Source organism: Halichoerus grypus, chromosome 10 (assembly GCF_964656455.1).
Source record: "Halichoerus grypus chromosome 10, mHalGry1.hap1.1, whole genome shotgun sequence".
Lineage (NCBI taxonomy): Eukaryota > Metazoa > Chordata > Mammalia > Carnivora > Phocidae > Halichoerus > Halichoerus grypus.
Genome location: NC_135721.1, coordinates 66,328,500 through 66,353,586, shown reverse-complemented (window position 1 = coordinate 66,353,586; position 25,087 = coordinate 66,328,500).

The window sequence follows — 25,087 nt, the reverse complement described above, 5'->3', positions numbered from 1 at the left end:
AAGTTCTTGATAGGGATTAAATGTTCAAAGGTTGTGACTGGAAAAAAATTTTTTCTACCTGGGGAAAATGTTGAAATGTTTTCTGTTCAAACATCATATCTCTTCATACCAATGACAGGTAATTTTCACAGGTGGAGACTTGCTATTCCTCTTTTTTCCAGTTTAATATGCCTTTGAAAAATAGGTTTTGGTTTCAAAACAGATCTTTTTCTCAAGTAAAAATAATACTTGCCAATTGATACAAAAAACTCCAGGCTGGGTTGAATTTGGGGAAAGTTTACCTTTGCAGTGGTTAATAAAGAGTAGAGTTTCATTATATAAATAGGTAGTTTCTCAGTTGTAATAGAGAAAAATATAAAATTGGACTAAGAAGAAAATAAGTTAATACCCATCCTTTTAAACATAAACTACATTCTGTGCTAAGTCTCAAATATATCTAGGTTTCCTTCCTCCTATAATGATTTTTTTAAAAAATAGCAAATACCAAATACAAAAACAGGAGAACCAAAGTGATAGTAAGCTTTTTAGCAGCTGACACACTCACATGTGAGTGATCAAGACACAGGTTTTCTCAATGACAATAATGGGAATGAATTAAGAGGGCAAAATAAATGGGTTATTTTGGAATAGAGCTTTTACCAACTGTGGGGTTTTTAAAAATATTTTCATCTTTTAAAATGGATCAAATCCATTGGTATTCCTCCCTTCAAGAGATGAAGGCTCCTTTGATTGTAGGCTGGAGTTAGTGATGCTTCTAATGAGTAGAACAAAGCAGAAATTAGGACATGAAGAGATTGGGACAAAAAAAAAAAAAAACACAGTGGCTTCTATCTTGATTGTTCTTTATCTTGGGTCATTTTCTTGGGGAGAGTCAGCTGCCTTGTTATGAGGGCACTCAAGCATCCCTGTGGAGAGGCCCATGTACTCAGTCACTGAGACCTCCTGTCAGTAGTCATATGAGAGGGCCCTTTAGGAGTGGATCCTTCAGTCCATGTCCAACTTTCAGATGACTGCAACCTCAGGACACCTGACCCAGAGCTCCTGGACTAGGTCCCTCCTGAACTCCTTGTCCATAGACACTATTAGACAATAGATGCTTGTTTAAAGCCACTAATTCTAAAGTAATTTTTACACAGGAGTGGATAACTAACACACCAATAATAGGTCTTTGATATTCATTGATATTTAGAGCACTTTAAATTTGATACATTGCAAATTGAAAGTATTCACTAAATGCGTCGACTAAGATACCTAGGGAAGTAAAGGTATAATTTGATTAGTTTTAGCCAATCTTGCACAATTTCTTCAATTTATACAGTACTCTTATATGTTCTTTCTGGTGTACAGATGGAATTATAATTAATTACAGAGAGAAATCTATCTTTTATGATGGAAAAACAATTGATGAGGGATGTCAGGACTATAAATGGTAGTAAACTCCGTGGATAAGTGCAGGACCTCTAGAGCCAGGCTACTGGGGTTCAAATTCTCCCTGCAGTGCTGAGCTACATGACCTGGGGCAAGTCACTGCTTTCTTTGTACCTCAGTTTCTTCCTCTTTGAAATAGGCATAATAATAGTATGTTCTTCATATGAGTTTCCAAAAATTTGCTGATTGATTTAACATCTAAAAATCAATCATTATAATTTACCACATTAACAGAATGAAGGAGAAAATCATCTAATTAATCTTACTATATGTAGAAAAAGCACTTGATAAATGCTATAACAATTCACAACTTAAAAAAAAAAAAAAACCCTTTAAACTGAAGACAGAAGTGAACATCTCTAATTTGTAAAAGGAGCATCTACTATACATTGAAAAAATATTCAAAGAGAAAATGCTCAACATTTCAGCATTAAATTTGGAAACATTTAAAAAATTTAGTTCTTTGTGTTGGTACCTTAAAAATATAAGTAAATTTTATATTGGTTGGTTATAAAGCAACTTACGTCAGTTGCATTTACTAATTCTGCTAATTAATGTATAGAGTGTTTATTTCTTCAGTTGGGTGATAGGGTGTTTTGGTAGAGGGAAAAGGATTATGGAACTCAAACTAGCTCTTAAACCACTATTGGGAAGTGGCATACATCCCTTCTGTTCACATTTTATTGGCTAAAGCAAAAAAGAACCAAGCCTGGTATCAATGGAGCATGGAAGTATAATCACCCCAGAGGAGAGGCAAAGAATATTTGGAATAATTATAAAATACACTGCACAGATTTTTTTTTTTATATTGTGCCATTTATAAACAAGACAGAGAATCTTAACTAAAAGTGAACCTCTTCATGCTAAAAATACAGAGGGGGACTTTAGTGACTATGACAATTTACAAGAGGGTTTGTTTGTTTTTATTATTCTCACACAGAAACTCATATGTTAATCTTAAACCCTTCTTGGAAATTTTAGGTCTTTGTGTCCAAGATTTCTGAATATGGAAAATTGTGCCTATGGAATAATCTACAATAAAATAATACAAATAATGTATTTGTGTAATCCTTGATTAGTTTAGTGGGATACTTTCATGCTTATTTCATTGAAAAAAGTTATGAAATATTTGGACACTTTAATTGCCTGTTTCAGTTATGTTCCCCAGTAAACAGAAAAATACAAGTGAAAATATGGCCAACTTTAGACTCCTTTCCCCATCCTCAGAGTCTAACAATGTCTGGCACAAGGAGGGACTCGTTTATCGAATGAAATAAGATTTCATTACTTACTTGTACTTAATTACTTGTTCAAGGTCATGGTGCTAACAATTGTTGGAGCCAAGACTGAATGTAGGACTTCTGGCCCCAACAGCAGAGTTTGCTCCTCTACACCATGGCTTTCCTAACAGCACCTGCCTACGTAAGGACAGAGAACATGGAAACCCAGAGATGAATAATAAATGTTAGTATTTTCTCTGAAACTGACCAACCTTTCCACTTCCAACATGCTGGCAGGTAAACAGATGAAGAAGATAAAGCATGGGTCACTAGGAAGGCAACAGCTGAGAAGTCCCTGCCCATAAAATACCATCAATGTGCCCATCTGTTCCATATTTAGACACACATTTTTCAAAATTAACATATTTAGACCCATTTAAATGAAGAACATATGTTCAGGAAGATATTAGAATGTGCTGCTGAAGGCTGATAAAGTCTGAGGTCTCAGAGAACATCAATACCTAACAGTTCCTTATTCTGGAAAGAGTTATTTAAGCTAGCAGAGAAGTTCCCAAAAGGGAAGGTCTCCAGTATTGTCTAAAGAGATAAACCTGACCTGTGTACTTTCACTGGACAGGGCCTTTGAACATCAGCATTCATCAGTTGCTTTTTTATCTTGAACAAATCGATATTATAATTGAAATGATTTCCAAAATCAGGCCAATGTTCCTCTTTCAGAAGAACATAATCACCACTAAGCAGAATAAAATATTTTCTCAATGCCCTTCTGTACAGTGTTTCAAACTTCCTGAATTCAATTTGCTTGTCTTAATTTTCTGTATTATCTGTCCACGTTGCCACTCAATACCCATTTTTCCCATCTGCTTATGGACATCTAAGTGTTCTGGATGATAGAATCACAAATACTAGTGTCTGTCTTTATCTTCCTGAAATTAACAATCTGTATAATAGAGGAGAACGTACAAAGTGGCCTCATATTTTGAACAAACTAGAATTCCTTAAATTAGCACCTGTTTTGGGTCAGCCAATTGTGAGAAGCACAAAGAATTAAATCCATAATCTTTGCTGGAAAACAATACCTATATAAAACATGAAATGATAACTATATTAAAAGACTAAATTCAGTGCAAAGCTAAAAATACATAGTATTATGAAATATATAATTAATCTTGCTCATATATAATGTATATTCTGTAATATAATTGTATGGCATACAATAGTATAAGGGTTATCAAATATAATTTTACTGCTAAGTGATTTAATATGGATTTTAAACACTGAGTTTTAATAGAGACAGAGCTCAGAGATGCTGTAAGTAGGAAATTTGATGAAGGAGGTGAAGATTTGAGATATTCCTTGACTTAAGAATTAGTGTCCAACTTTATAAGAATACAAAGTAAAAGAATGATCTAGGCTATGGAGAGAGTAAATCAGGTGGTAATTCCAAAGCAGATTAGAGATTTAATTCTATTTTAGAAGGAAATGAGGGATAATATTTGGAGAAGATAATGTTTTCATCCTAGCCTAGGGATGATACCTGTAAAAACTGGACACAAGTCAAATAAAGATAAACAAGAAAGCAAGACTCTGAAAATAGAGCAACTCTTCTTTCAGTCTCCAGTGCTCTCTCTTCAACTTTGTTTTTTCAAGATTCCTAAGAGAAATCCTCCATTCTTTTCAAGCAGTGGTCATCTAGAGTGATCAGATACTATATGGGCAGATGAAGACCAACATTAAATGTGTTGGTAAAATATGCCTCTGTCGTACTTGATTCTACATTAACTCTAATAGTTGTGTCTTTAAAAGGAAGCAGGATGGAAACACAGGTATATTTCAAAACCTGATGCTGTAGATGAACCCCACTACCGCTTTTGTAATTGCCATGAAGGTCCTTGTTTTGTTTTGTTTTCATTTTCTCAGACTGTATGAATTCCTAAACCTATCATTATTCTTGCTGCCTTTTGCATTGCAATTCCTCACAATCATGTGCATACTAAGTTTTCATCTACTTCTTCAGGAGCATGTTCATTATGAGATAATCTACTTGAACTAGAACTTGAATTCATTTCCTACCTAATACTATTCAGCCCAGATAACCAAAATTTTCCAGATCAGGGTGATGTCAATTACCCATTTTAAGGTTTTGAATGTTGAGGAGTCTCAATAATACATGGGCATTTTTACATCCTTAATTTCTTTAAAGCCCCTGTCTGATTCTGGCAAAATGACTGTTACTTGTCCCACCTTTCTTTAGTCACTTTTTATCCTCTACTAACAATTTTTTTTAAACTGAAGTATAGTTGACACACAATGTTGTATTTTCAGACAGTTGCTGAATCTAAAATTCAGAAACATTAAACATCCACTTAATGTGAGTCATTAATTTGCCTTTTACTACTGCACAGCAGATTGCCAGTCCAGTGACTCATTAGTAAGAGGGACATTTCTCCACCACTCATCTCCACTCGAGGATTGTTATCTGTGGGCCAAAAACACACAAGTTGATTCACACAGAAAGGTCACAAAAGTGCCTTAAATCATTTGTCACTGAAAATGAAAGTATAGAATCATATTGTGAAGAAGGAGTCTGATATACATCCACTGACCTAGAAACATCTTTAATTAATCTGAACATACTCACTGAGAAGACCAGAGAGGATTACAGCTATTGATCTCTTCATTTCACTCTGCTAGATACAGAAAAGAGTAAGTAAAGTTTCTTGTCCTTAAAGAGTGCAAGTTTAGTAGAGAATAAGCACATACATTTGTGTCTATATACATATATACATCTATATACACACACACACACGGTGAAATAAAGTAGGTACAGTATCAGAGGTATAAGGCATACTTAGAACAGCACCTGGATCTCAGTAAGAACTCAGTACATGGCAGTGTCACCACGAAAGCTCTTCAATATAGAACATTCAATATAATGTTTTCATGGAGGAGAAAGTGATTAAATCTGTTCTGTTGACTTAAGGAAAGTTTGCCTTAATTATTATCAACTGCTCACAATTAGCATATGATTTTAAGTGTAATTAACTTTGATTTTTATAATTAAAGAAATGGAAATTAAGAGCAGTTAATTAGCTTTCCTCATGACATGACTATCAGGTGGTGGTGTTCAGGTTTGGATGTAGAACTGTCTGATGTCCCGGACCACCATCTTCCCAGCATGCTGCCTCTTTATCCTTCATTACTGTCTAGGTCTTGTGAAGGGTACAAGCAGATAGACTGTTCATTTTTTTATACCCTTAAAGACTATACAAAAATGTATAAGAAAACTCCTTCCTTTAAACACACACACACACACACACACACACACACACACACACACACTACATGTAACAGGAAATTCTATCACTGAAGAAGAGCTAGACTTTGCAGTTTCAAGCAAGGTCATTCTTAGAATTTCTTGCAGATAGATTTGGTGAGAGTTGATTTCTACACCGTTTTCAGTAGTACATTTCAGGCTCCAGTGAGTGTCAAAGGTGGTGTCAAAGGAAAAAGGAAGTACTTGTGAGTAGTGCCACAACTCCTTTGGGTATGGAAGTATTCCATAAGAGGGAAAAAAACCCAAAAAACCTCTGGTTCACAGAACCTCAGATGATTAGTTGAATAATGGATATTCTCTTGCATTTTGGAGGAGTATTTTTAAATCTTTAAAAAATCATAAATTTGATTTTGCTTTAAAAAGCTTTGTGTTGATAGATAAAGCCTCATGACCTAGATAGAAACTATTGCTAAAATTGTGTGATATTTTCTATCACACTGGTAGCTTTCAGTTACTTATCTTTAATAAAGACTGTTTTATTTCTGTGAAGATCAGGTGAAAGGAACATAATGAGTTCTGGGTATTTTTCAAGGGAGCAGGCCTCGCTGCCAGAAAAATAATGGAGAAGATCTCAAAGGGCTGTGTCTTTGGACAAAATAGTAATAAATGATTCTTTAACTCCTGAGTTACCTAAGTCAGTTAGAAATATGTTAGTAAAGTGTTTCAATGTGAAATGTTAATGAATAATTAACTAGTTCAACAGTCAACATTCAATACACAATGAAATATTATGCACTAGGGGTGATGTACTTTGCTCCTGGATCTGGTGGAGAACGAAAAAACATTAGAAACATCCTGTCCTTAAGGAACTTAAAAATTAACCAATTAAAAACAATGAAAGTAGGATATTGATTGATTCTTGCAAAGATTAAATACATGTTAGGCACAAGGTTTAGGCCTTGGGGACAGAGTGGTGTATGAAATGGACAGATGTCTCCTTTCATGGTGATTACAATTTCTTGGAAGTGTCCTACAATAAATTTCTAAATAAATGAATCTGATTATTTTAGTAATGAGTAGCATTAAAAAAAATCAGAGAAGGTCTGCCAGCAGAGGTGATGTATGTGCCAGCTCCGCAAAAATCTGAGGCCAGTGTTTTCTGATAGGGACAAACAGCAAGCACAACCATCTGCAAACAGGTGCGAAAAGGGAGTGTTCAAAAAATGTCAAAGTAGGACATTGTGCTGGAGCTCAGTGGGCAAGGGACCCCATGGGATAGGATGGGGTCAAAGAGGTGAGCAGGACCATTTCATAGAGGGTCTTGTGGGTTCTGGTAAACAGTTTTGACTCTTTTTTTAAGATTATTTGTCAGAGAGAGAGAGAGAGAGTGCGTGAGCACAAGTAGGGGGTGTGGCATGCAGAGGGAGAAGCAGGCTCCCCGCTGACCAAGGAGCCCCATGCAGGACTCAGTCCCAGGACCCTGGGATCATGACCTGAGCCAAAGACAGACGCTTAACTGACTGAGCCACCCAGGCGTCCCCGCAGTTTTGATTTTTAATACAGTTGCCGTGGAAAGCCAGTCAAGGGTTTTCCAGTGGTATGAAATATGCATATGTAATTACACACATAATAGGATGCTATCCAACTGAAATCAATAACCTAAGAGCTGTGATTGTTGAGAGACTGGACAGTTACTTCTTTTTTCCTCAGATAATTTAAGATGATTTCACAGAGAAGTTTGCCTTTGAGGTGAGTCCTGAAGTACACACAAAACTTCATGTGCTGAGGGAACGGTGTGAACAAAGCTCTCAGGCAAGAAATCCTAAGATGTTGACAACTGTCTCACAGATATATTTGCTTCTTAAGGGAAAATACTTGACAAAGAAATGACTGTTCAAAGGGAATTTGTAGGTGCCAGCAGCAGGCTGAAATATTCTGGTAACTAGAGTTAGAAAGTGATGAGGTTGGGCTTTACCCCTCAAGCTACACTAATGGCAGCTGTTGACTCTGACACCCTGGAAACTGACCCTGTTGTTGTGCTTTGACATCCTGAAGGACAACATGATGCAGTAAATGTCAGGATAAAGGTGTTATGTTTCAGAGATCTGCCGAGGTCACAGGGAAAGGTCTGTACATCTTCAGACTAGAAGAAATTCTCACTAGTGAATATAAATGGGCTGCCCTCTACTGCCTTTTCTGTTTCTGTCCGTGATTATGCAACAATGCAGCCTGCATGTAGAAAGGCAGCTCAAGTGCTGGAGAAAAGGAACTGAAAGGTCTTGGCTTTAGGTTATGCTAATTACTTAGAAATAATTGAGGCCAACTTTGGTAGCTCTGTCTCAAAAGACATGCTGTGCTCTGTGCCACTAATATGGTCACAACATATAGTCCTGGATGATGATGATGATGATGATTATCATACTGTCTTTATTTTGATGTGGGATATTTTCATTGTGCTGCTTTCCTATCTTGAAAAACTTTGTCAGACAAATAAATTTGCCTAGCAATGAATACTATTTTTTGAATTGCCCAAAAGCAGAGATAAGCAAAATTTTTATGTCAAGAACCACACAATGAATGTTTTAGACTTTTGGGACCAAAGTGCAAAATTAGGGCTATTACATGAGCCAGTTACATAACAAGAAAGAAAAAAGTAATACAAGTCTACTGTTGAGAAGAATGAATTTCTTTAGGGAATAGGCATTCACTAAATTGGGGTTCAAAATCAGTGTTCCTCATCATAAAATCTATTATAAATGTTCATCTATAAAAAGCAACCTTAGCGCACAGGTAGTACTATAGGAGGCCACGGAGCTGATCTGGCCCAGTGGGTGTAGTCTACTGACCAGTGCCCTGAAGTATTTTTAACAGGTAACAACATTATTTCACATTAATAATCAAAATGTTAATAATCATCTTCATATAACAGAGTCTTTCTATGTCTTCATAAGATAGACAAGTAGTTAAGAGCATGCTTTGGAATTAGACCAATCCAGGTACAATATGTGGCTTCACTCCTTTCCAGCTTTCGGACTTTGAGAAAGTCCTCTAACATCCCTCAGTCTCAATAATCTCATTTGTAATAAGATAATCCATTCACCATTTTGAAGAGCAATTAGTGACATAGTGTGGTGCTTAAACATAGTGTACAATAGATAGTAGCTATTAATATTTTTATGTGATGCCTCTGGCCATTCATTGGAGGTATGTAATACAGGGATTATTATTTGCCCCATTACTATTACTCCTCATTGGGAGAGACTGAGGCAGAGATCAAGGAACTTAACCAACATCTGCAATGATGTCAGCTAAACCTTAGTTCTTTTATCTTATTAATTCATTTAGTAATTGTGTATTAAGGATATATGTATATGGTAGGCAGATTTCTAAGCTGACCCCCAAGAAACCAGTCTGTGGTGTGTTTACCCTCCATAATCCCCTCTTCTTGAATGTGGGCTTGGGTGGGACTTGTTAATATCAGGGATAATAACAGATTCGTTTGGGTTTCTTTATATGGAAGGTGATAGACTAGTTGCTCCCAAGATTATGTTATATAAGATTTCATAATAGTAGATTAGAGGGAGATTATCCTGCTGGCTTTGAAGAAATAAAGAGCCATGATGTGAGAAGGACAAGTGGGTAGGACTTGAAGTCAGCCTCTAGGAGCTGAGAGTGACTTGCAACAGCTAGCCAGCACGAAAATGAGGACTTCAGTCTTAAAACTGAAAGAACCTCGGTTCTGCCCACAACTGAAATGAACTTCGAAGAGGACTTGAGCTCCAAATGATAACCTAGCTCAGTCGCCACCTTGATTTCAATCTTCCCAGACCTTGAGCAGAGAACCCAGCCTTGCCAGGCTAGGAATCCCAACTTCAGAAATAGTAAGATAATAAATGTGTGTTTTATGAAATAGCAAAATTTGTAGTAATAAGTTGTGCAAAAAGAGAGAGAGAGAGAAAGAAATCTAACCAATGTACCAGGTAGTTTGCTATGTGTTGAGAATAAAATGGTGGAGAAAATAGCCCTGGTTCCTGTCCTCTCGGATTTGTGGTTGAGTGAACAAAGAGAACATCTAATGCAGTACATGTCTCTGATAAAAGTAAAAAGTGGATGTAGTGGGAGAAGGAAAAAGGTCATCTAGTCATTTTGGGGTGAGGTGATAAGGAAAGATTTTTAGGCGTGGCTAAGAAGGGAAAACTTAATAGGTTTAGCCAAGGAAATACAGGGCCTATGTCAGGGAGGATGGAGGGAGTATTCAAGTATTTCAGCCTGGGAAGTAGATGTACAAAGGTTCAGGAGAAGGCTGAGAGCACACGGTATTCAATGAATTCCAAATCCCTCATAGAGCTGTAGAGGGAATGTGGTGAGAGACAGGGTAACAAGGTAAGCAGGACAAGTTCATGAAGGGACCCAAATTCCATGCCATTGAGTTTGGACTTTCTGCTAAGGGAAATGGGAAGCCAGTGAATGGTTTGGAGTGAAAGAGTGGCAGCTTCAGATGTGTCATCATTGCATTCTGCAATTAAAAGTACAAGAGACTCATTAAGGGACAGAGTCATGGCCCAGATGACAGACTGTGGTAGTTGGAACTAGGACCATGGCAGGTAGGGTGAAACAAAAAGAGTGAAGTGCCTCCTACATTTCCACAATGTGGATATTGACTCGCCTTAGCTTCTGACATGATAGATGTGATGGTTTAGAAGGGTATAGCTAGAAATGTAAAAACTCACTCTCCCACTGCAACCTTTTTAAAAATAGGTTATAGGACCAGAATGTCTAGACTGTGGGGAGAAAAGATTGAATCAAATATTCTCCTTATCATCTCCAGTGAAGGAAGAAAACCAAAAAACTGCCTTTTTATTGGTTCGCAATGATTGTTTTTTCAGGAGAAAATGCTGTCAGTAGAGTGGTCACTCAGCTGTTTATTGATCCTTCCAGGGACTGAGAAATGATAAAACACTCTTACCTTTTTAACCTTATTGCATTCCCTTTGGCATTTTGATGAAAAGCAATTAGTTACTTCCCTTTTTCCAGTAATATCAGTTCCAAATTCAGATCAAGCTCCCTAATTAGAAGATCATAAGCTAGGGTGGAGAAGTGAATGGTCACCTGACATGCCAGAAGAAGATAAATGTCAGTGCTTTATGCAGGGGCCACTGGACACCAACTGGGAATGTTCCTGGAAAGACTTGAGTAATAATTGGGACCTACAAAATGGTATAGATGTTCTAATGAATCTATTGTTAATAATTCTTTAAATACTGAGATGCACAGTAATTTATGGTAGCAAAGGAGCTGAAAAAGCTTACAATTAGTTGATTGATGAAAAATAATACCATGGATTTTGTTACCCATCAGCTTTGGTTCCGTTGAAAGTACAATACAAATACTTACTCTTATCCCCTAAATAGGATTTGGAGTGATTATAGTCCTGAATAGGGGAATTGTTGCAGCCTTGAGCTTCATGTACAGCTATTTTGGTAAGTGACAGAGGCGAAGCCTCCAACAAGCGTATCTGAAATAAGAGGTGGTTTGACAGCCACGGAAGGCTTTGATCATGTGATAAATGAGTCAATAGGAAGAAATCTCTGAGGTGAGAGAGCTATAGTTCTATCAATTATGTTGCTCTATAAATCAGGAGAAGTGGGGAAGGAGCCAGAGGTTGCTTCTCAGCTTCCTGCCAGATGTATTTTGAAGGGGAAAGCCTCAGCTGCATTCCAGGATTGTGTAGCACAGATGAACTCTGAGCCAAAGCATGCTGATGCAGGTAGGAGGACTAAAAAAATACTGATGTGTTTCCTCAATCTTCTATATGAAACAGTCTGTGGCAGGGAGATTTCTGATGCAGACTGAACAAAACAAATAAGGAAACTCAGTTACAAACCCTCTCCTTTCAACGTCAATCTAAAACCCACAGCCAAAGTCACGTATTTTGTTTAACACCTCTCAAACTAGTCACTCACTGATGATGGTTGAGACCAAAAGGGACTTGAAATTGCAGAAGCATAGTGTCTCTCACAGGGGACTGTCTCCTCAATTAAGTCTCTGTGGGTTTTTTATTACTAAAATGAAAGGGGTTGAAAAAATGACCCTTTAGTGAACCAAGAAAAAGTGGTGGCACAGACACCTCTTTTTCTCACCCTCATCCTGGATAGGATTCAGCAAGCCCAAGCTTCAAAGTCTAGGAAATCTCACAGGAACAATTACTCTGACAAGATTTCTAACACCAAGATCAATCTGAGTAAACTCTCCCTAAGCATTTTCATTATGGAATGCTAAACTGCTACAAGTCGAGCCCCTGGTTTTCTGAGCTGGAGCACATTCCCTGACTTACCTGACTGTTACTTACTGGCTTAACCCCCCTCTCTGGGGAGACAAGGAAGGAATCCGTTCTAAGATGCCATAGAAAATGTTTAGCTCCTGGACCTTTGTCATCTTTATAAATCACAGTCTCCCACCTGCCCCACAACCAGATCCTACCAATATATTTTTTCTTTATTAGGTCAAAATAGGTATAAAAAGTCAATTAATTGGTGTTAGGATTCACATAAAGAAGGGACCAAATTTTCCAAAATGCTCTTAATCTGTACACGACTAGCCACAAAATGAAATAATACCGAATACCTCACGTCCATGGGCACATTGTGAATACTGATCTTAAATTACTATACTATACTGCCCTCCTAGAACCATCTACAGTGGGATGTCCTTTGATAAAGAGAAGATGAAAGAGATAAGGCTTTAGATCAGTTAGAAATGCATGTTTTTGGCAGTTAGAGAAAACCATGGTGGCTTACAGAAAAATGTTTTCATTTTTTTGTTCTTCTGATGTGTTGTCCAGATCCAGTCAACAGCTGGCATTGGAATGCTAAACTGCTACAAACCCCTGGTTTTCTGAGTTGGGTTCAACAATGTCAGATCAACATCCTTGTGATTGTCTTGACCTTTCCTCATCTCAGAAGATGGCTGCTTGGGCGCCTGTGTGGCTCAGTTGGTTAAGCATCTGCCTTGGGCTCAGGTCATCATCCCAGGGTTCTGGGATTGAGCCCCACATCAGGCTCCCTGCTCACTGGGGTCTGCTGCTCCCTCTCCCTTTGTGCTCATTCTCTCTCTCAAGTAAATAAATTAAAAAGTATTTTGAAAGGGGAAAAAAAAAAAAGATGGCTGCTTATATTAGTTTCCTAGGGCTGCCAGAAAAAGCTATCATAAACTGGGTGGCTCAAATAACAAATTTATTTTCTCAAAATTCTGGAGACCACAAGTCAGATCAAGATATCAGGAGGGTGTGCTTCTACTAAGGCCTCTTTCCTTAGTTTGTAAATGGATGTATCTCCACGTGGTCTTTCCTCTGTGTGTATCTGGGTCCTAATCTCTTCTTACAAGGACACCAGTCATATTGCATGAGAGCCTACTGTCATGGCCACATTTTCCTTTAATTATCTCTTGGAAGACTCTGAGGTTTTAAGGTTTAGGACTTAAACATGTGAATTTGTGGGGAAACAAAATTGAGACCATAACACTGCTGAAGCTTAAACTCCTGGATGGGAGAAAGGACCATACTATCCAGATCTCCCCTCTTTGAAGCCCTCTCCACCAGCAGGCTCATGGCCCAGACAGAAGTGGAACACATGAACCATCTCTAGATAAAAGGGAGGCTAGGAAGGGGAGCGGAAAAATAGGTTATTAGTTTAGCTCAATTAGTCGATTGCTTGGGGTTGGGTTCTTCAATTACTTATACAAAATCCAGTTTTAATAGAAGAAGATGGGAGCATACATATTGTATATGTAAATAAGAGAGTTGGTTTCAGGGGTGGAAAAAAAATAGAGACATGAAAAGGCAGGAAAGATTTCACTCTCTGAACTTGTTTAATTTCAATCTATTCTGGGGTTAGGGGTACAGGTAGAGCTGATACTAGACACAATTATAAAGGGTCATTGGTCTTTCTTCTATTTCCCTTCCCATCCCTCCCCACGACTTCCTAGGAGCTCCATGACAACGAATTTTCTGCGTGTCCTCCAGGTGAAGCTTACTCTGAGGAGAGCATCTGCTATCAGCGTGGACTCTCTATAGTACCCAGTGTGAATAAATTTAAGTTATTGCAATGCCCCTTTGAAGGAGATTGCGTATTTTTAAGCTTTCGTTTATAATGAAAGGCTTTGCTCACAATTCCAGGGATCTCAGGCACTGGTACACAAATGAGGGAGCTTTAGGGTCAGAACAACTAGAAATCACCCTGAATCGGTGGCTGACTTTAGAGATGGCTATGGACCCTGCTTATTCAGAAGGTTGGCACTGAATATTGGCTTGAAATCTGGCAGCCCTAAAATATTACATCTTGGTTGGGTCATTTTATTTGTTTTTTGTTTTGTTTTGTTTTATTGCTGTGTAACAAATTACCATAAATACAGCAGTTTGAAACACCGTCACTTACTATGTATAGGTTCAGTAGGTGAGCTGTCTGTTGTAGATTTGTCATCTTATGGTCTCACAGGCTTGAAATCAAAATGTTAGCCAGGCTGCACTCTGATCTGGAGAATCTGGGAAAGAATCTGCTTTCAAGCTCACTGCTTGTGAGCAGAATTTATTTGCTTGTGGCTGTAGGACTGAGGTCGTCATTTTCTTACTGGCTATTATCATGGGTGTTATTGTCAGCCCCTAAAAGCCACTCCTAGGTCCATGCCACATGGCCCCCTCCATCTTCAAGCCAGTTTTAAATCTCCCTTGAGATTGCATCTCTGACTACTTCTGCTATCAGCCCCAGAAAACTCTCTCCTTTTAAAGGGATCACATGATTTGATTAGGGCAGATAATCTATTTTCAAGTAAACCAATTAACCTGAATTACATCTAAAAAATTCTTTTGAGGGCGCCTGGGTGGCTCAGATCACAATCCCAGGGTCCTGGGATGGAGTCCCGCATCAGACTCCTTGCTCAGCAGGGAGCCTGCTTCTCTCTCTGCCTGCAGCTCCCACTGCTTGTGCTCTCTCTCTCTAACAAATAAATAATAAAAAATAAAATGTTGAAAAAAAATAAAAATTAAAAAAAATATATTTTTGGCCATGTGACATAACATAATCAGAGGAATAACACCAGGGGACAGAGATCATAGGGGACATCTTAAAATTATGCTCACTACAGTCCTCTCTCCCTGAGGGAATGTCCAAGAAGTGTCTGCCTTTTTGTTGTTTTTTTTGTCTTTGGTTTGTGTGTGCGTGTGTGTTTTGTTTTTGTTTTTGGCTTTTTCATCAGTGGTAAGGTAGAGGAGCTAAAAGTAGTATACACAGATTTGATTAACCCAATGGTTTAGTTCAGGGATGAGCCTTTTGAGAGAGTTAAATCCTGTGAAAGAGGGAGGAAGTGAGTTAGAACTTAAAAGCTCTGTGAAAATGAGAAAGGAACCATGTTTGTTTTGTTCATTCTCACCTTCCCAGTGCATAATCTAGTAAATCATAGAGTAAGCACTCAGCAACTATTTGTTAAATAAATAGACTGTGTGTTAGTTAATTCTGTTTTGTTAATAAACACTCATCCAGTAATACTCACTTCTTATAACAAGCTTCTTCTAATTACCTTGATGTTGGCATTGTATTTTCTCCTGATGGATCTTTGTAAAACAGAGAGCGACTGAAAATACACAATTGTGTTAAAACCTCTCAGAGATGGACATAAATCCCATCAAACCGTATGGTCAGTCCTGTAACCATGGGATGGGAAAGGTTAGTCCCTCTACTGGAAGGAACTCCAGCATCATATGACAAAAGATAGGGTGAGTAATCCTAATATGGGAAGAGGGCAGCTTAGCTGGCAACAATGATGCAGTCTATTACAGACTATCCTTAATCTATTGCTTGATAATTGTCCCTGCTCCTGTGTTAGCAGACTTGCTAAGGTTTGGCCTATAATGAAAGTTCATACAGGTAGGAAGGGTAGGTGAGCAAGGTTTTCCTACTTTGCCAGTCTGAGCTGTCTCTTCTGGGTGCTCTTAGACTCCGTGGACAGCATACTAGGCATACAGCAAAATTCCTTAAATTTTGAATGCCCCATTTGGCCAGCCTCACTGCAACACCTAGAGGTCCTCCATGCTAGGGTTTTGGTTTTTTTTCCTTTTTTTTTTTTTTTTAAGAAAACAATTTCATTTTCCTCATTCTCTAGAGACCCCCAGATACTATCACCTAATCCATGAATTTTACATAGATTTGATTTCTCACTGTTAAGATATACTTCAAACCTAATCTAATTGCAATAATATTAATTTTAACTCAAAGATTACAAATACTGTTTTGTAAAGGAAATGTATATGTGTAGCTCAATCTGTTTTTCCTTAAATAAGTATATATCTTTTCCCTTCTTACATTCAGGCAACATTAGTCTTAAATTATAGCAACATATAGTGAAAAAATATTGTTTTCTTTTAATGTGTGTTCATTTCTCAAACTTAGAGGAAAAGTTGTGGAAATAACATTTTAGTCAATAGATTGCTAACATATTATACTATGTCTTGCACCTTGGGTCATGTGATGTATGGAAAATTACTTAGCTATTAGTCTTTAGTAGAAGCCAAATGAATAATGAGAATTGGTAATTCATCTTATTTTCAAGGATTTTCAGCACCATCTGTGTCCTTGGGGCCACTTTTGCAAATATTACACTTTACTGTTTCCTGATCCAAAGCGACAAGAGGCTTTCTTTATTTTTTTTATTTTTATTTTTTTTTAAGTCTAAAATTTAAAAGAGGATTGAGGCTTGGCTGAGCTATGCATCTATAAAGATAGGTAGGCAGAACCATAACCATGTGTTTGCGTTTCTTTTCAAAAGTGACAGCTAGAACAAGGGCTCTGTTTTCCTCTCCCTGTGTAGTTTCCAAAGGGCCCTAGGCAACTGCGGTCATTCTACTATCAAAGAAAAAGCTGAGGGCCAGCTTTACCTCTCCCCTTTCTCTTGGTCCTTGGTCTTGATGAGCCACCTCCTGCCATAAAGAGAAAAGTAAAACTTCTCATCCTCCTGTTTTTCTGACAGGCACCGATATTACTGTTTTGTTTCTGTTAGTTGGCGATCCCCAGTCTGCTAAAATCCTTACTGAGAAAAGAAACGACAAATTAATGAAGTAGGTGGAAGAATATTCATAAGGATGGCTTTCAGAAGAGCGTCAGAAGCGTGTAGTTGTCCTGGCTGTACCATCTACCCTGACGGTTTCATACCACCTCCAGATTTAAAGAAAATCATCCCTTGATGTCTCCTGTACACAGTGTTTTCTTGCCTCTCAGGTTTATTACAGTTAACGTGATCCTTCTTACTCTTGAAGAGATTGGAATGAAGGGTAAAGGGGGAACTGAATTAAGCAACAGCATTGTGTGACAAACAAGCTAGCTGTTAACCCAGCCTTATTCTGTTTCTTCCTGAGCACACAAGTCACATTTTCCAGACGTGCTTGCAGTTAGGTATAAATCTTGAGTTGCAGCAAATGGAATATGAGCATAAATTAATGGTGCCACTGTCTAGAGACATGTCATAAAACTCATATTAGCCATCCTTCACTAGTGGGATGACGATGAACATTATCATCTTGGACACCACATGGTGAAGACGGTGAAGTTAAAAGATGGAAGGAGGCTGAGTACCTGAACCACTACTTGAAAAAGTATCCTCTGCTGATCAAGAACTCCTATTTTGGACTTTATCTGAATTTATATAGAATAAATTACTGTGTTGGAACCATTATATGTTTTGGACTTTGTTACTGAATTTCTTGATACATAAACAATTATATTGTCTCCTCAGATGGAAGAATACACAAAACATTTAATGTGTACAAGTCTTTAAAGAATATGATGAAGGGAATGGGACAGATGGAGAAGAACTAGGGATAGTTACCAAGTAGTTACGTACCTAAATCTGAACTGTCAACAGTTAGCATGGAAGATTCTTCATTGCTACCCACTGAGGTTTACAGATTCTTAATCAATGAATGTACTCAAGCCTTGAAATAACTACAAACTTGACCAACTTTGATAGCTTTTCAGTAGGCCGTGCAGATTCCCGACTCCCGGAAACTATATAAATAATATTTTAAACCACTAATTTTGAGTTAATTTGTTACAAAGTAATACAAAAGTACTACAGGTTACATCTACTAAAGCTGAATGTATATACCCTATCACTCAGTTCTTATAGCCATCAAAAATGCAAATATAGATGTTCGCAAATGACATAAGATTGTCCATGGCAGCACACTGAAAATTCCTCAAATTTCCATTATATTAAATGACCACCAAATATAATGGATAAGTAAATTCTGATGCATTCACAAAATAGAAAATTAGGCAGAATTGAAAATGACCAATAATACAACTAAACACAACATGATTCACAAAGAAGCTGAGTACTAAAGAGAACCTAATGTGTCATTTAATTTATATAAAATAATCTGTTTTCTAATCCATATAATGTCATTTGGGTTACCCTTAGTGATAGAAATCTATTTTAATGATGTTATTGTGGGGCATTCATCAAACTGTTTGCTATAAAGCTATTAGAATGAATTAGGGGGTATGCGTTGTTAATGCAGAAAGATGTTCACTCTAAGCTTCTCAGTGAGAAGTTTGGTTTTAATTTTATGTTTCTGTGTTAATTTGATTTTAGTATCTTAAGTCAGAAGTCATGCTTCTTATTCAATAGCACTCATTGTATACCATAAGACTGGTCCACAGTCAGAACTGAAATATTCATTTACTGAATTAAATTAAAGAAGCCACAAGAGAATCTATCCCAATCCATATATTTTAATACAGGTCTTAGAGAAGGGCATTTCTGTGTGCTAGCAGGTTGTACAAATAGAGACAGAACTGAAAATGGTGTGTATTCTTGTGTGTGCATTGTGTGGTGTTGAGCTACATATTAGAATCAGGTTTAGGGACATTAAATGTAAGGGAGAGATGCAATTGAGAAGGGACAATAAAGGTAATGTCTCCAGTTAGTTAATAGTCTGTGGATATTTTTTTTTTTTGTCAATTGAACAGTGTGTTAATTTTGTTAGACATTTTGTCTGATACGTAGGCTCCTTCTCTGATTGTGTGAAGGTCACATAAACCCTGACGCGTTCACAGTGAGGAGACAACCTGCCAGGCCCTTCGCAGCCCAGGCAGGTGGTTGGTGACAGGATGCCTGGTGATCTGAAGCCTAGAATTGCAATTGGTTACTGATTCTGCATGCAAGGCTCAAGGTTTGGATTTTGTATTTCCTGCCTAGGAATAACTTTACAAACATAAGGAATACTGGAATAATCCATAATAGTTTTAAGCAGTTCTTTTGTTGTTGTTGCCTTTTGTATATGTATGTGCATGTGGTATGCTTTAAACATCAGCAGCTCTTTGTTGTTGCAAAACAATATTGACAACTATCCTCTTAAATGTAATAACACCAACTCAGCTGTCTCAGTGGAAACAAAACTGTTTACAAATGCCAAAATGTAAATAAAGATGAGGGAGGCTGAGTAGGAAGAAGGGAGCAGGAGGAGAGGAGTTTTTAAAAATTACGTTCTCAAAATTAAAAGTCAGGACTTCCCCTATTACGAAATAACAGTTAGTTTGATGTTTTATGCTAATTAATTTATGTAATATAAGAGGAATTAATAAACTGGCATTGGATCTAGAAGCTTTGACTAACATAAAAATGGAAAGACAGCAAGTGAATAATTAATATCTAGAGTGTAGATTACCCAGGCTTTTACTTTGTCTTCTCTCTTCTCCTGGGATTTTAGGCATTTACCACATAACTATAAGAATATAGCCAAAATTAAAAAAAAAAAAAAGGATTGAAGCTCAAATGAGTTCTATTTATCTGCTTGCTGGGATCTATTTTAGAAAGTGAAGTAAGGGGTATCTCAAAGCAGTTTACTAAATTGGAGGATTATCTATAGATCTGTAACTGAGTTTTTTTGCTTTCACACTCCAATTTACCGTTAAGTGTAGTTTTAAAAATTATTATGTGAAAAGGCTGACCAAATTATTTACCACTTTTTATTTCAGGTTTTATAGATCAGGGAGAAAAGATGGGGAGGCCTAATGAAATAGTCTTTTTAAGGAAGTGTTTCTCAGTGAAACTGGGGGGGTGGGCAGGGAGGGAAGGAAGTGAACGATAGGAAGGTACATTTGTGAATACAACAGTAGATGAGTTTGGCAGGGTGCTCCCTGCAAGGTTAAGTGTGGAGTGAAGCTAAGCCCTAATGCTAGGGTACAGTGTATCACAAAGGGCTCACTTGCAGAGCCCTGAGATAAATTCTGGTGGGCATTCCAAGGGGTTTATAAATCTCTAATTATGATTGAGAATTTAACTAACTTACAATACAGAGGAGCACTGTATCTCCACTGAAAATGGAGCTTTGATACAGAGATCAGGTATCCAGGCAGTCAAAGTAAGAGGTCTTAGCTTCCTAATTGCAAACCAACCAATTCTGAAAAGGACTAAAGTAGCCACAGTGGCCCTGGCATTACATAATGTGGCATGATAGAAAAAAGATGAGATGCTGAGTGACAAGTGTTCAAGGACTTATCTTCTCTTCCTACTCCTTATTGTGCCCTTTCTTGGACAGAAGTTCTTGTTCACTGGAGCACATTCTGGATTTCTTCCAAGTTATACAGAATCAGTGTCCTGAGAAATGGGGAAATAGAATCCAGAGAGTCGAAATTGATGTACAAAATAAGAAGCTGAGATGGGAGAGAAAGGGAGAGGAGAAGCAAATAACTTTGAAGACTGAGTGAGGGAGAAGTCGGGAGAGGTTTAAAGAATGTCACAATGAAGGAGCATTGTCATGCCTGTAAGAGCTGTTAAAAATGAGTTGGAAAAATGTTTCAGAAGTGTGGAAATGAAAAGAGTAATTAAAAGGTGAACCTGTAGGTATGGAAATTGAATTAGAGGAGTTGGATGAATGATACATAGGTGAGCAGCTTATAACTGACTACGTCAAACTTGTGGAGTAGTTTGGGGGGAAAAAAAGAGTATTCAATATAACATGGGAAAGAAGTTTTGGATTGTATATATGGTCTGATCGTTGTATGAAATTAGGGCAATACAGTTAACTTCTGGGACCACCAGTTTTCTCATTAGTTACGTGGGATAATAATAATCACATGAAAATAAGCACACTAGCACAGTGCCCAGCACATGCTGGTTTAAACAAAAAGAAGAAAAGGAAAAAGAAGCCTTCCTATACCTAAGACTTCTATCAACAAATACTCTTTGTCAGGATTGTTGTTTCAATGACATCTATGATCTATAGCTGATAAGTAATTATTAAGTATCTGAGGAGATTTTAACACTGAGACATTTGTAAAATGTAATCATTTGGTGAGGAATAATAATCTTTATTATACAGCACATCTCTTAAGAGTGGTTTACTAAACCATTAAAAGGACAAAAGTCTTAGCAACTGCAGGTTTGCAAATATAAGACAAATTACTTGATTCTTTAAACAAATATTCTTAGTCCCATCCCTATTCCATGTACCTACTTTATCTATTTCCTAGTCTGAGTTGACTAGTGCTTTTAAATTTTAGAATTCTTAATTTTAAGGGTCATAGAAAAGGTGATGTTAGGCCATATTATAGCACATGAGAAAGGGATGTCAGAAAGTAGTTGGCAGAACTCACAGCCTGAATGTAAACTCTATGAGGTCAGGGACATTTTTCTGCTTTTCCCTCCTGATCTATTTTTAGTGCCTAGAACAAGGCCTAGCCACAAATAGGTACTTGATAAATATTTGTTAAGAGGATTAATGAATAAATGGGTTAATCATAGCGTTCCCTTGGACATTGTCCAATTTTGTTATCCTATATTTTGATCGATATTTTTCTAAACTTAGCTCTTCATAGAACAGCACCTGTCTAACAAATGTAATGGGAGCCATATATATAACTTTAAATTTTCTAGTAACCACATTAAAGAAATGAAATAAACTGGTAAAATTAATTATAGTAACATATTTCATTTATCTCAGTATATCCAAAATACTATTTCAACAGGCAATCAATATAATAATGAGGTATTTTATATATATTTTTGGTGCTCTTTTAAATCTTTTGTGTATTTCGCACTTAAAGCACATTCAGACAAGCTGCATTTTAAGCACTGTATGTTAGTAGTATATTGGGCATTGAACTTTTAGAACAGTTAAAACCTGATTTGAAAGAAAGAAACTCAGGGCGCCTGGGTGGCTCAGTCGTTAAGCGTCTGCCTTCGGCTCAGGTCATGATCCCAGGGTCCTGGGATCGAGCCCCGCATTGGGCTCCCCGCTCGGCGGGAAGCCTGCTTCTCCCTCTCCCACTCCCCCTGCTTGTGTTTCTGCTCTCTCTCTCTCTCTCTCTGTCAAATAAATAAATAAAATCTTTAAAAAAAAAAAAAAAAGAAAGAAACTCAAAGCAAAATGTTAGATTTAAAATAAGACAAGTAGTTAATAGAGAAAAGCATGAAATTCAAAGTTAGGCAGAGCTTTTGAATCCTATTTACTAGCTATGTGACTTTGAACAAGATAATCCAATGAGTCTGTTTTCTCATGTGAAAAATAGAAATAATCATCTAGATCTTGATGAATTTTTGGTTATCTTAGAAACAATGTGGAAGTTCTCCTATAGGGTCTGACACATAGTAGGTGTTCAATAAAGATTATGAACAGTTGCCATATTATAATTATTTAATATATTTTTATGCTTCTCAAATAGCTTGTAATTTAAAAATGAGATTACACCTTCTTTTTAAATGGAAACAAAGCATGACCCCATTACTGGGTTATATAATAGGTGTTAGCCCTATCAAATTTTCTCCTATTATTATTGAATGTTTATCACAGGATAAATTCATATGTCCCACAAAAAGTCCTCCTATGACTTACGCCTTACTGTCATGGGCCTGAGGATACCCCTGGGTTTCATGCGCTACCAGTACAGTACTCTCCTGGTGTTTTGCCTCCATGACTGTCATGACCGCTCCAATACCCACTTTTCAGAGAAAGAAACTTGACTTGAGAATCACAGAGGCAGTCCAAATATTCTCCACAATGGAGAAAAAAAATTTTTTTGAACATGTAAGCACCTAGAAATTTATCACCCACTAGTTTCTCTGAAAATTAAATTACTCATAAATGTACTCCAGCTAGGAGAAGACCGAGTGATAGTTTGAGACAAACATAATATACAAGAAGTAACAAGCAAATAGAGAGGCTTTGAAATGAAGTTTAATTGTTGGATAAAGATTTAAAAATAAAGAACTATAATTCATAGATAATAATGCAAAGTAAAAATCAGTAACTTTAAAAACTAATAAGTGGGGCATTGGTAAGAGGAGAAAATAAGTAAAAGTGTGCTAATAGTCTTAGGTCAAGTAAAGAAGGGGTTCTAAATAATCATTATTTTTTGACATTAATATGAAACTGTTTTCAAATGATAGCTATAAGTTTGAATACTAACATTAGTAGGATATAAATAAAAACTAAAACATCCAATATAGCAGAAGATAAAAAAAAAAAACATGATTAATACAAGCAATAATAAATTTTAAAGAAACATAATAGACATTGAAAAAAAAAGATACTGTACCAGAATCTGACTAAACTCCTTATCTTTTTCTTCTGGGCACATGAGTAGACTCCATTTTCCATATTTCTGTGCAGTTTGCTGTAGGCATGTGACTTCTAGACAATAAGGCATAAAAAAAAACCAAAGCCGTATATGTCACTTCCAGGAATGGTGCCAAAAATTCCCTCATGAAGTCCCCTTGATACTTTGTTGTTGTTTCCTCAGACTAGATAGAGATGACTATGACAACTTGCACTTGATTCACTGAAGAAAGCAAAACCTCTATTAATGAGTCCTTTAATGATTCTATGGAGCAGCCCTCTGCTCCTTGCTACTTGGGACTACTCAAGACTATTACATGAGAAATAAATTTTATTACATTTAAAATATTAGACCATGCTTTTGTCTGTTTATATACAACTAGCAGTTACTTTGCTAATATTATGGCTGAAATAAAACCAAATACAGTAATGACTATAATAAACATAAATGGAGTAAATTTCCCAAATCAGCCAGATTTAGGAAAATATAATATTGCTTGTTGTGATTGACTTTCCTGGGTCTGGGGGAGCAGGTCACATTTTGAAAGTTTATTTATGTGTGAGAGAGGGAGGCAGGTTTTCTCGGAAGGAAATGTATACTTCAGCTATCAGTGATCCTGTGGCAGGAAATACTGCAGGACTAGGCGGTTTTATTCCTTTTTTTATCCTTTTGATTGATATTAGATTATATTTTTAATCTAGTTTCTATACTTCTTAATTGTGTTTAAAACAGCCGTATCACCTGCAATAAATATTAAAGGGGATCCTCTAAGCAAAGAGAAAGCCCAAAGTAACACAGACCAGAAAGGAACAGAGACAATATACAGAAAAAGTGACTTTACAGGTAATACAATGGCACTAAATTCATATCTTTTAGTAGTTACTCTGAATGTAAATGGGCTAAATGCTCCAATCAGAAGACACAGGGTATCAGATTGGATAAGAAAAGCAAGACCTGTCTGCAAGAGACTCATTTTAGACCCAAGACACCTCCAAATTGAAAGTGAGGGGGTGGAAAACCATGTATCATGCTAATGGACATCAAAAGAAAGCTGGAGTGGCAATCCTTATATCAGACAAATTAGACATTAAAACAAAAACTGTAATAGAAGATGAGGAAGGACACTAGATTATAATTAAAGTTTCTACCCAATAAGATTGAACAGTTATAAATATTTATGCCCCAACAGGGGGGCAACCAATTATATAAACCAATTAATAACAAAATTAAAGAAACACGTCATTAATAATAAAATAATAGCAAGGAACTTTAACATCCCCCCTCACCACAATGGACATATCATCTAAGTAGAGGATCAGCAAAGAAACAAGGGCTTTGAATGGCACACTGGACCAGATGGATTTCACAGATATATTCAGAGCATTTCATCCTAAAGCGGTAGAATACACATTGTTCTTGAGCACGCATGGAACATTGTCCAAAATAGATTATATACTGGGTTACAAATCAGGTCTCAGCCAGTACCAAAAGATTGGGATCATTCTCTGCATATTTCCAGACCACAATGCTTTGAA